This window comes from Rosa rugosa, chromosome 2, assembly GCF_958449725.1.
Source record: "Rosa rugosa chromosome 2, drRosRugo1.1, whole genome shotgun sequence".
Lineage (NCBI taxonomy): Eukaryota > Viridiplantae > Streptophyta > Magnoliopsida > Rosales > Rosaceae > Rosa > Rosa rugosa.
Window position 1 is genome coordinate 47,762,075 of NC_084821.1, and position 14,061 is coordinate 47,776,135.

Sequence of the window (14,061 nt, forward strand, 5' to 3'; positions counted from 1 at the left end):
TTACAATCATGACCATGAATTTTAGCAAGAAGCTGGAGACTCCTTTGATCGGGTTCGACATAATATGCCAACCAGATGGAGAAAACCAAGTTTGAGGCAAGGGGGGGAATGTTGAGAGTCAAAGCACTATCAAAGTCAACAATTCCTAGCCTATTCTCTAAGTTTCTTCGTCAGCCTAAAACGCCATCTGGAGTTTCATTCAGTTAGTGAATTTGTTAGAAGGCTTAGCTGATTATTACCATATGTAAGAGCCTCTCAGTATTTCTTCTTTTCTTTTGAGCTTGATTTGTGATCTAAATTCCTTTTTTGTCACTCTCACAAACTCTTGGAGAGCTTCAGTTGTCTTTCATGGCTTCTCTGTAATTCATCTACTTCAAGTTTATCAATACAATAATGAGTTCATCTTACTTTCTTATTATGGCATCAGAGCCGCAACGCTCGCGCGCATAATTCTGATCCTGTGATTTTTTGTTCTTGGTTAAATCCAGTTCTGATATATCAGATCGATCTTATTCTTAATTGGTTAAATTCTCCAAATGGTATTGTTAAAGAGCGACAAGCGTGGCCTGTGGCCCACCATTGTACCGATGCTGTCCCAACTTAACCACCCATTAAGTGTTGGGTTTTAATCACAAAAGGCCTCGGTACAATTGGGTAAGAGTCACCCACTTATAAGTTATATTTTATTTGTCACTTTTCCAATGTGGGATATTTCCTCTCCAACACGCCCCCTCACGTGCAACCTAACTCTAGGTCTGCACGTGAAATTAATTCATCTAATTTCCACATTGGAAATTGGGACACAAGTCTCATATTGGAGACTTGGTCAATACAATCCAAGGCCCACATTGGACACTTGGTAATTTCGATGGCAATACAAGGAACCCCAATTTGGGCTCATGATACGTGCCTACGTGGAGACTCAATTGGAGAAGGACCCGCTCTGATACCATGTTAAAGAGCGACAAGCGTGGCCTGTGGCCCACCATTGTACCGATACTGTCCCAACTTAACCACCTATTAGGTGTTGGGTTTTAATCACAAAAGGCCTTGGTACAATTGGGTAAGAGCCACCCACTTATAAGTTATATTTTATTTGTCACTTTTCCAATATGAGATCTTTCCTCTCCAACAGGTATTACCTCAGTAAGTCTGCAGTCATTTAGCAAGTCAATCCTTGTTGTTCGTATTGTTATTCTTGTCTTGATTTTTGTGCAAGATTCAATCTTTCTTGACATTAAACCATGCCTGCGGTTCAATCTCCTATTCACTCATTCTTGAGTGTTCGTCTTGATAATGGTAACTCTATCGCATGGAGCTTTCAACTTCAATCATTGCTCGAGGGCAATGATCTCTTTGGCATGGTTTTCTTGATGGAACCAATGTGTATCGATCCTCCACAGTTGTTTTCACTGAAAAAAAAAAAAAAAAAAGGTGTTGCCACTGCACTCACCCCAGTTTTTTTTTGGACAAAGAGTATTTGGGAGGGGGGAGGCAGGTCCCCCTGGCCTAGGAACTCTATGATCGACCGTTTGCCCCGATTACCTGAGGCAGGCCTTGGCAGGAGGCCAACTAACATCTGGGCCCCGAACCGGTTACAATTGGAAGTAGACAGACCCGCAACGTCCCAAAGCTCACACTACCATACTGAAGTGGTCAGGTGATAGGACCCGCAGGCATCCGCAATCAAGCCTCGATGGACTTAGACACCCGTGAATTTGGCACGTTTCACCAACATTCACATGGGTCCCGCAAGACCCCGGAACTCAGCAACCTACCAACAAAGGATAAATTGACAACTCTGGGGTTCGAACCTTGGATAGGGGTGCCAACCAAGGCAAGAACCTTGCTTTTGCCAATCCTGCCAAAGCTTTTAAGGACTGGAAGAAAACCGATCGAGCCTTTATCAGTCTTATCATTGCTACTTTGACTCCAACCATGGAGTATATTTCTGTGCAAGAGTTTCATATGAAGCTTGGTACAGGCTGCATGTGCGATATTCTACTGTTTCTCAATCAAGTGTCGTGCAATTGAAAACAGCTTTTCAAGCTCTTCAAAAGTGCTATGATTCCCTTGAACGCTTCCTTTTGCACATGAGTAAGGCTAGGGATCAGTTGCTAAGCCTTGGGGTTAAAGTTCCTGAAAAGACATGGTTGTTGTTGCTCTTAATGGGCTACCTAAAGAGTATGATATGTTGGAAATTATATCTTAAATTCCAATTAAATATGAATGAAAATACAATTCATCATGACCTTTCAAATTGAAAGGGTACATGTCTTTATTTCCATTAGGCGTTTGTAGGAATTAGTTTGTCTCTCAAGGAGATAAGTGAACATAGATGTTGGTTCACGTGGGTTTCTATATAAATCACTACTAGAATTTTGTTAATAGACATCAGTCCAAAACCGATGTTAAACTAAAATTCGACCAATCTCTTAGTGGGTGATGTAAAAGATCGAGAAAATCAGACATCGGTTAGACACAGATATCCAGGATAACAACCAACATCATTTCTAAAACACAAATCGATGTATAATCGTTATAATCATCATAATTTTGTATGTTAACTATATTTAATTCTTAATATTTTGACATTTTGTGCTTAATAAAGTATATGTCGAATGGAGCTTAGAAAGTAGGATTAAAGTTAGTTTTAATATTCTCTCAAAAAACCCTAGCAGCCTCCTGTTGATAGTGCATGCCCGGTCCGACAGCACGCCCTCGCAGTGTCGTCGTCGGACAGGCGAGAAAGGATTTTGTGGCCGGTGGTAAGCCCAGTCAGTGTGGCGGCGGTGGGGTGGTGGATTTGCTGTCCAGTTTGCTTGGTGCCCTTGTGGGGAAAGGGCAGCGGCTAGTCAAAGGAAGGCAGGTGCTGTTGGGGTCGATCCAGTCGGAGCACGGACGATTGCCTGGTATTGAAGTATCGGCAGCGGCGCGAAGGGATTCCAGTAAGGGCGAATCGGATCGGGTCTCGATCTGGTTTGGCTTACGTGGTGGTCCGACGAGGTGGCTAGTTAGGCTGGTTTCTTGTCTGCGGGATGGGGATGGTGGGCGGAGGCAGGGACGGCCAACGATCTGTTCGTGCACCGTTGGTGGCACCGGAGCTGCAGCTGAGGGTGGATCGGCACTTACTACAAGTTGGTGGTGGATATGCACCTACAGGCCTCATACTTGGCTTGGGATTGGTAATTGTTGGGCCTGGGCTTTGGCCCAAGACCCATTCTATGTTTTTATTCATTTTTATTGTTTTTTCGAATTAATTAATTTTGGCTTAATGCCAAAAATAAATCCCCGTCATAGTTTGGCAGGGCGAAGTGGGCGTTGTCCCGTTATGCACACTCTGTGTGCCTTGTCTGGCCTAGAGAGGCGGCGAGCTGTTTGTTTGGGCAAATGGACGCAACCTCCTAGTGGCAGGATGAAATTGAGTGTCGCCGGATTTATTTCCGTGCGGCAACATAGTGGGAAAGCTATGATATTTGTAATGATGCTTCTTCGTTATAGAGTTAACTTTCCGGTATGTCACCGCTATGTAAAAGCAAATTGAGTAGCCATTTATGCACTCTTTGCTAATTGGTGCTTGTTAGAGTACATAGATTTTGTAGAGAATCCTGGAATTATTTCAGGATGTTCTCTTTATGCTTATTGTAATATGGGTTTCAGGCTTTACGTCCCCCCATGTATTCTACAATTTCATTAATCAAGGCTTGAGGGCAGCCGCACCAGCCCCATTTAAAAAAAAAAATTAAAGTGGACATTTAAATCGATTACTATTTCAGAAATGATATCTGATACTCTTCTAGACATCAGTTTTCAAAAACTATTGTTTGTTCTTGGCCATGTTTACTTGTATCTTGCCACCTTATTTTCCTATGAACAATGTCTGTGTCTTTAGGCATCCTCAGTTATTTTATTAAGAATGATGTGTACTTTTGCACATAACATCGTCTTTATTTATGCAAAAACAATGCCCACTGGTTTTATGTACATCACTTCTTTTCACATGAATTGATGTGTTGTTTCGTCGTAGACATTAGTTCATTTTTTTAAAATACGATGTTCTGTATTTCATGGTAAATCGGTTTACTTTATAATAAGTGATTTGTACGTTGACAATAGATTACGTTTTGGTGTTTAGAAATCGATGTGCATTGGTTTTGGGTACATCAATTTTGTGGATACATTTCAATTTGTTGATAATCATGAGACTGTTTGAGCCCAAAAGTAATTTTGGCAAGATCTTTTAGTGGATTTAGCGCAGCGGGCCGATACCTGCTGCCCAAAAATAAGCCAACTCGGGTTTGGGTTATAGCTTCGCCCATTCCGTGATCCATAAGGAAAACGAAACCTTATTGGAGTCGGGTAGAGGGGATTGAATAGGAAACTTCAACCAATATTCCTTCTATGGCAAGGAGCAGTTGAAACCCTAGGTATATATACCAGGTGTCAAGGATGAATAAACAAGACCTCTCCGGAGCAAACCTTCAACCTCGTTGAAACCCGGTGACCGCGCGCTAGTCCTAGTCTCTCCAAGAGCCAACTGTCAGCATCACCAGATCAACCCGGCGACCGTACTTCCAGTCCCAGTCTCTCCAAGAGCCGACTGCTAGTACCACTGCCACCGATACTACCAGCGAAGCAAGGGTAAGCCCTCGCAACCCAGCGAAGCTAAAGTCACGCTTTAGCAAACCCTGTGGTTTCTCCAAACTTCCCAGTGATTGCTCTGCTCAACCTACATCGTTGAGTATCGATTCAGTGACGCGAAAAGATCACACCCAAAGTCCTTATCCGTAAGGCAAGAAGTCCTTTCTCGGAAGGCATAGAGAAGAACCTTGTGGCGAGGTTGGTGCTCTCCTCGTCCACAACGCTTGAAGAAGAAGTCAGGTCAAGGGAGCCTGACGACTGCACCCCACGGTGCTGGCACGCCCGCGCAATCACAGCAGCAAAAGAGACAGTTTGCAGGCCAACTGATTTTCGCGTCAAACATTTTGACACGCCCAGTGGGACTTTTTTAGTGTCTCTTCGTGAACGTAGCCAGTGGGAAGTCAAGCGAAAACCCTTACCAAAAGGGCTACGCTAACTGCTCAAAGCATAAGACCTCCAGTTACAAACCGCATTCTCGCGCGGATTGTCGTGGTCTTTCTGAAGAACAAGTGACTCAAAGATTTTCTCATCATTCCCAATCCTCCGATATGTCAATTGAACAGGGAGAGAAACACCCGACCACTACTGAGGGTCAAAGTGTCACTACTAATCAGGCCAGTGAGCCTGTCACTACCGCTGTCTCTAATACAGTGGGAAGTGGAGAAAGAGAGGCTTTCGTTGCGAAGCCTATTCCAGAGGGAGCGACTTCCGAGGTCAGGTTCACGATCATCTTGGAGAATATTGAAAATCATTGCAAGAAGATAGCCGCTGATTTTGAAAGGGAAACTGCAAAAATAGACCAGATCATACGCGAAATAAACCAGCGCATTTCCCGACAGGCTGAGGATACTAAGGAACAAATTGCACAAACAGAGAGTGCATTAAGGGCTCATGCTACAAGTATCGCAAATGAGCAAAATCAGCAACAGAAAGAAATCATAGAGGCTATTGCGAACCATACCAAGCAGACGGCGTCAGATATGGCAGGTCTCCGCAAGGATGGCGCTAACCTCGCAACCGAGGTGGCCATGCAAAGAGCTGAGTTGAACCAAGCTAGAGAAGTGTTGAATAAAACGTTAGGAGATCCTAACACTATCCTTGGCTCCCTTGGCCAACCGTCTGGTTCGGGCAAGTACGTGTCGCCGAATCAGCGAGAGAAGGTTAGCAGCAATACCGCTACACCTTCCGCAACCGTTGCTGCTACACCACTGAAAAATAAAGAACAAGCACTGGTTTCAAAAGGCTACTTCGTCAGGCGGACAGACAGCCAGACAGAAGCAGCAGGTTTCAAAAGTTGGTGAAACTTCGTCCGACTACACCGTGTTCGTTCAATACGACAGCGACGGGGCAGAAAACATATATCAAGAACTGCCAGGAAGCTATTACGGGATTGACCAGGCTAGTAACCCGGTCAAGATAACAGCTTTGGTAAAAGAGATGCCTATGCCAGCAGTGACTCTTCAACAGCCAGCTACAACCCGCATTGTACATATAGGAGAAGGGGCAGCAACTGTAAACCAAGCAATACCCTTGCAGGCTGCTCGCCATACTGTGGCGACACCTTCTCCTCCTCCTCCGGGCCCAGAATGTGAGGCGAGACGAGGTAGAGGAGATGATCAGGCTGGCTAATCCTAGGGCCCAGATGGACGGGGTTTATGAGGGACCTTTCCCACCGCATATAATGCTCGCGCCCTTCCCCAGGGGTTATAAAAACATCATATTTTCTACTTTTTCAGGGGAAGATACCGAGAGTGCGGCAACTCATCTGGCCAGGTTCAGGGTACAATGCGGCCAGTACCAGAACGATGATATCCTCAAATGCAGGATCTTTGGTACTTCACTTTCTGGAGCTGCTTTCAGGTGGTTTTCTAAGCTCCGACCAGGAACAGTGGCGGATTGGCCTGCAATGGAAAAGCTCTTCCAAGAAACTTTTGGGGCCATTGAGCCCGAGGTTGACTTGGCTTCTCTCACTCAGATGGCTCAGCAGCCTACTGAGTCCGCTGTTGCATACCTTCAACGCTTCCAGATTCAGAAGGCCAAACTGAACGTGATCCTGCCTGAGAAAGAGTTGATCAAGTTGGCGATCAAGGGCTTAGAGCCTCGCCAGCGAAAGAAGCAACATGGCAGCATGATCCAGTCAATGGGAGAGCTCATCACAGAGGTGGGCAGCTTTGAACATCTCCTCAGAGAAACTGATGCAAGGAAGAATGCGTCCAAGGGGACATATGTACCTGGAAAACATCACACCGTAACGGTCCTGAGCTACCAGCTGGCTACTTATGACCCTTACTACCATCATCACAGTGAAGAGGTGGTTCAGGATGACGACGAGGAAGAGGATAATGACATCGCTGCTTATAAACTGACAGGGAGGAAGAATCTAGCCTTGAAACAATTGAAAATCTCCAAGGAACCTGTCAAGCTCAAATCAATGGCCTTCACTAAACCTAAATTCGCGACATATACATATGATGCCAATAAGGCACATGAGATTCTAGATGAGATGATCGCCGCGAAGATGGTGAGGACCGACTTTGGACCTTTCCCTCGACCAAATCAGCTGAAAGGGAAGAAGTACTGCAAATTCCACAACCTGTGGAATCATAATACAGCTGACTGTGTGAAACTCAAAGACCAGATTCAAGTATGGCTTAATAATGGCAGTTTGCAGGTAGAAGCTCCAGTAACAGCGGCAGCGCTCGTAGACCTGAACCATTTTCCTAACACTGGGATCAATATGGTTGACGTGAACTGGGCAAGCCAGAATCGGAGGAAACCAACCTTGGATTTGAACACAAAGGAGGGAGGAGAAAATTCTGACAAGGATGAAACCCCCGCAAAGAAGAAAGCTAAACCAGTTGGTCAAGCCTCATCTGTGGTCCTCCGCTCGTGATGTAAAGAAGAGTGTGGCATCCAAGTGTCACATGAAGAGGTGGAGTAGACGTTTCGTTTTGGCTCTCTCCCGCCCATCAAGTGGGCCTCACCATCGAGAAACTATCAACCTTCTAGGCCCTAGAGAAAAAGATAAAATGGAGTCAACATCATCCCCAAAGGACTCTAATTTGTTCAAGAAGCTAAAAGCTGCCGCAGTTGATCGGAAACAAGAGGAGAAGGCTACGATCAAGCACAAAGACATTCTGACCAAGCCCTACATCCCACTTGCTTCAACCGCCACCATCAAGGAAGGCAAGTGGTACACCAGGGAAAAGGGAAAGGCAGTGGAAATAAGTCCTTCCAAGAAGAGGAAACTGCAGCGCAGGTTTGGAGAAGCCAAGCGCGCGCTAGAGGCTCTGGACCAGGCCTGATCAAGCCTTCAGAATTGGTCAAATCACCTGAGCAGTATCAAAAGGAGATGGAGGAGCTAGCAGCTAAGCCATTAGTGGCTCCCCGCAGCTTTCAAAAGCAAGCGAGCTCAGCAACAGGGGCATCTAAGCCCAGTGTTTTTTGCAGGATCATTAAAGAGAGAACACCTCCGCCAGCACGAAAGGAGAGTTCGCCGACTCGACGACCACATGTCAGGCGCAGGTTGTTCTGCGAAGAACCAGAGACTAAATCTTCAGTTTTCGAGAGGCTGGGGGGCAAGGACAAGACTGCCGATACTTTATAGTGGAGACCTAAAAAAGTCCAGAGTGTAGTAGTTGCTCCCCTAGAGGTGAACATAGCAAGGGAACTGAGGTCAGACTCCCTTAAGCAGGCTCTCGTGGTACAGGAACTTAAGTAGTGTGAGGTAAAAGGCCTTACAGAGGAATCGTTGGTAGACAGGTTGGCTAAGCAATTCAACACTGACACCCTTATCAACGAACCCAAGCTTAACCTAGAAGATGACATGGATGAGACAGATATAACTGATACGTCCTGCAACATGGTTTCCGTACTCCCCGCGAGATATGCACTACTGGTCGCCACGCAGGAATGTGTAGAAGCTGAGGAAAGTAGTGCACAACCCTTACAGATTACATCAGCAGTCACGACACCTGTGGAGGAGGCTGTCTTTCTTGAAACAGAGGAGGCCAACAACAGAGAATTCTTCATGAGCTTCACCAGGCCAACACCTACTATGGTCCAACACATGCGACCTTTATACATCACAACAGAAGTTGGCGGTACCAAAGTTAGCAAGATCATGGTTGATACCAGAGCCGCTGTTAATGTTATCACTACTAGGACCATGCACTTGCTCGGAATCAAGAAAGAGAAAATCCAGTCTATGTCCCTTACACTCAAGAACTTCGCGGGGACTGTAACAAAGACCCTGGGATTACTTTTCTTGCGCATCAAGGTTGGCCCTGCAGAGGGAGTTTATGCTTTCTTTGTGACAGATTGTTATGCTGCCTATAGTGCTATCCTGGGTAGAGACTGGATCCATCAGAGTTATTGTGTTCCGTCAACTCTCCATCAGGAACTCATTATGTGGAACAGGGAGACAGATAAGGCTGAGGTGATCAAAGCGGATCCTCGTCCATTCCCAGTTTTCGCGAATTATGTAGATGCCAGATACTACTTAGAGCCTATTACTCCATTGCAGGTGAGTGGCATCGATAACAAAGGCCGCCCCACAGGGGTGACGGCCTCTGATCTGGCACAGTGGGGGCTCTGGTTCGCAAAAGAAGGCTTGGAGAGGCTTGGCCACGCTGTGCCCAAACCCTTAAACGATTAATGGATTACGACCTTCCAGGGGAAGGGATAGAGGCCCTCCACTCGCTTTATGAACGGCTATCATCGTACTTAGTGGAAAAAAAGGCCTATGATCGAATCGTGACCTTAGAAATGGTCAATGAAGAACTCTCTGATCAAGAACAGGAAGATGAGGTAGAAATTCAGCTCGCTCCGGCAACGCTGGATGATACACCTCCTAAGGTCAGAGACCCTACCGAGAAGGTCAATCTTGGAACAACAGATGAGCCTATGGAAGTGGCTATCAGCGCTTACTTAGAGCCTAGCGAGAAACAGAGGCTTATTGACCTATTACTGGAATTCAAAGACTGCTTTGCGGAGAAATATGAAGATATGCCCGGCCTGTCATCGGACTTGGTTTGCCATCAGCTGCCAACACTCCCTGACAAGAGGCCTGTGAAACAAGAACCGCGAAGAAAGAATTCAGAAACCCAAGTCCTCGTCAAAGAAGAGGTCGAAAAAATGCATAAATCAGGCATTATCAGGGTGGCCAAATACAATCAATGGCTATCCAATATAGTGCCTGTTCGCAAGAAGAATGGCAAGATGAGGTTTGCGTGGACTACAGAGACCTTAATATCGCTACACCTAAAGATGTTTATCCCATGCCGATAGCGGATATGTTGGTAGATGACGTAGCAGGACATGAATTGCTGTCTTTCATGGATGGTACCGCAGGGTATCACCAAATTCCGGTCGCAGAGGAGGACAGACATAAAACCGCATTCCGGTGTCCGGGGTTCGCAGGCGTTTTTGAATATGTGGTTATGCCGTTTGGGCTGAAGAATGCTGGAGCAACTTATCAGAGAGCCATGAACCTAATCTTCCATGATATCCTTGGAAAGATTTTAGAGGTCTACATCGATGACGTAGTTGTGAAGTCTAAGAAGAGAGGGGATCACATCACAGATCTCAGGAAAGTCTTTGAGCGCATGCGACAACACAAACTCAAGATCAACCCCGCCAAATGTGTGTTCAGAGTTCAAGCAGGAGATTTCCTGGGCTTCATTGTCCATCAAAGGGGAATTGAGGTCCCTGAAGACAAAGCAAGCGCAGTCATCAATGCATCCCCTCCGCGAACGAAAAAGGAGCTACAACGCTTGCTGGCTAAAATCAACTTTCTAAGACGTTTCATCTCTAACTCTGCAAGCAAGATCTAGCCCTTCTCTCCATTGCTGAAGTTGCAAGGACAGAGTGAGTTTGTATGGGAGTCTAAACATCAAGAGGCTTTTGACAAAATCAAGTCCTATTTGGCGAGCCCACCGGTGCTTGTTCCCCCAAGAGCTGGATTTCCATTGAAGCTATATATTTCAGCAGCTGAGGCTTCCATTGGCAGCCTACTGCCCAAGATGATGAGGGAGATGTCGAACATGCCATTTTTTACCTCAGTAGGACACTTACGGATTGCGAGACAAGGTATACTCCCATGGAAAAATTGTGTCTCACATTGTACTTCTCTGCTTGCAAGTTGCGACACTACATGTTATCATTTACTACATGCATCATCGCTCAAACCGACCTGGTTAAGTACATGTTGTCGCGTCCTATTCTGAGAGGTCGCATTGGCAAGTGGGTATTGGCCCTATCCGAATTCTCGCTACAATACGTTCCACAGAACGCAGTAAAGGGACAGGCTATCGCAGACTTTCTGGCACATCACCCTATGTTGGATATCCCCACAGTGAAGGAATTAGAAATAGCGACCGCCGCCACAACTCGACCAGACTTGGCGCGCATTCCAGAGTACGCCATATGGTATCAAGCCACCGTCTCCTTACAACCCTGGGTATTATTTTTTGATGGCTCCAGAACAAACACATTAGCAGGGGCAGGGATTGTTCTGGAAATCCCAGCGGGTGATCGTTTCTCTTATTCTTTCCAATTGGAGTTTAAGTGCACAAATAACCAAGCGGAGTATGAGGCCCTTATTATTGGCCTAGAAGTCTTACTGGAATTCCCGTAAGGGACGTTTAGGTACGCGGTGACTCTCTGCTCGTGATCAATCAGCTTCAAGAGAAGTACAGGTGTGCAAGCTGTTTGCTAGTTCCATATCTGAATCGCGCCATTAAGCTTCTAGATCAGCTTGATGACGCGGATTTGGAATACATACCTCACGAGCGCAATTTCGCGGCCAATGAGCTTGCTCAACTGGCAACAGGCATTACATTGAAGTATGGGGTTTGCGAGCGCATTCTGAAAGTCGAGCGCCGTATGCTGCCTTCGTGGCTCGCTCGGCCTGACGATCTGGTCATCGCAGTCTTAGAGCCTATTGATGTCGATTGGCGAATTCCATTGATCGATTACCTCAAGCAACCAGATCCTACAGCAGACAGGAAGATTCGTTTTCTTGCCTTAAACTACTTCCTCAGGGGTGACGAGCTGAGATGACGTGGGGAAGATGGCATAGACTTCCTGTGTGTCTATGGCCGCGAAGCAAAGCGATTAATGCGCGAAGCACATGCGGGAGTATGTGGTGCCTATCAAGCGTGCCCTAAGATGCTTTGGCTTATCAGAAGACATGGGTATTATTGGCCCAGCATTTTGAAGGACTGTATCACGTTCGCGAAGGGATGTCAAGATTGCCAAGCACAAGGTCCAGTGCAGCACATCCCTAATATCCCCATGCACCCTATTATTAAGCCTTGGCCTGCGCGAGGCTGGGCATTGGACTTGATTGGGATGATTCACCCTCATTCCTCCCTCCAACACAAGTTCATCATTGTGGCCACTGATTTTTTCACCATTAGAAAGAGGCTTTGAAAGAGGCTTCAGGTGCCACCATTAGACAATTTATTTTTCATAACATCATCTGCAGGTTTGGTATCCCTGAAGTGCTTGTCTCAGACAGGGGGGCAGCGTTTATGGGTGGTAACGTAGAGCAGCTCGTCAACGACTTGGGCATACAGTTTGTCCACAGCACACCTTATTATGCTCAGTCCAACGGTCAAGCAGAGGCCAGTAACAAGATTATTATCACCCTTCTCAAGAAGATGCTTGTTGAAAACCCTCGCCAGTGGCACGACACGTTGTATGAGACACTATGGGCTTATCGCACCTCCAAGAGGAATCCCACTGCTACAACACCCTATGCACTCATGTTTGGTCATGACGCAGTTTTACCCTTAGAACTCAACGTTCAATCCTTGCGCGTCCAAGATCAGCATCACTTGATCGGCGAAGATTATGTCCAAGCGATGTGGCAAGAGCACGAAGACCTGAGCGAGCAGCGCTTAGCGGCTTTGGATAATTTAGTGATGGAAAAACAGCGTATCGCCCGAGCCTATGATAAGAGGTCGTGTGGCCGCAGTTTCAAAGAAGGTGACCTTGTGTGGAAAGCTGTTCTGCCCTTTGGCGAGAAATTGATTGGTCGCGGTAAATGGACTCCGCGATGGGAATGACCCTTTGTTGTTCACCGCATTCTGGAGCGTGGGGCCTTTCACCTCAAAGATTTGGACGGCGACATCCATCGCAATCCCATCAACGGGCGGTTTCTGAAGAAATATTACCCTAGTGTTTGGGAATTCGAGGATCCCCCAGATCCGCCTTCTTCCCAGACAGGGGGCAACCATAGTCTTCATCGGCTCCCATCATCCATTCATACTCCGGCCTTTCCTGTGGCCTTAGTCTCATGTATTTGCTTCACCTACGAACACTAGGGAGGCAACACTCTATACATTCTATACATCCAGGCCTTCGATGAGGCTTTATTTTATAGCAATTTTTCAAATTGCTTGACAATATATGTTAAGAATATATGTGTGTTAAGAATTATATGTAATGGCCTATACACGAGGCCTTATTTTATAACAGTTTTTTTTTGAAAAATACTCAGAAACTTCCATTCATAAAGTGGCTTTGCGGCCAGAAGCAGTACAAATCGAAACAATTACATTTGCGGTTTACAAGGCCAAAAGTGGCCTAAAAATCATAAGAGTTGCGGATCTGCTTAGAATTTCTGGATCTTGTGGCGATAAGGGGGCTGTGCTATGATCATGTATACTCTCCCTCTCTTCACCCACATCCCTTCTCTGATCTGAGTCGCAGCTGCTATCATCTGTACCGGAGGAAGAGGGAAGGAAATAATCCATCCCAACCTTCTAGTGGATTACCCTCCGGGATAGAGATGGTCTTCAGGAGAGTGCGACTCACAACCACATCTACCTCCAGGGGAAAAACAGAAGTCTGACAGTCAGACCCCGGAGGTAGGCTGCGGAAGAAGAACAGCCGACCTCGAGTGGCCTTCTGCCCTTCTCCCTCTTGCTCCACACGAGAAATCTGAGGAGAGGGATCCCTCAGAATCTGGTTCCGCCGCGTTAGGAGCGCCGCGTGTTCTTCAGCCTAACTGAAATCGGGGAATCCCATCCGGATTTCCAGAGACCAAAGACATGCGGATGGACCTGAGATTAGGCCATAAGACCTACCCAGGCATTGAGATTAAGCCATAAAACCTAAGAATTTGGGGTTGAGGCTGAGATCGTGAAGAGAGGATTTCAGAAACAGAAGGAAGAGAAGTAGGGTTTGTGAAACTATTACTGAGGAAGCCATATTCGCTTGAGTTTTTATTCTCCAAAGCACAGGTATTATTTATAGGACCAACTTTAGTGGCCTCAACTGTGCGATGGGCAGTTGAAGTATTTGCAACGCCATCAATAAGAGTATCGATGGAATTGAATGCAAGGATCTCGGAAATGAAGATAATTGAAAACGCGTGGGAAGCGGGGCAATTTTCAAGGAGGTAATCGCTTT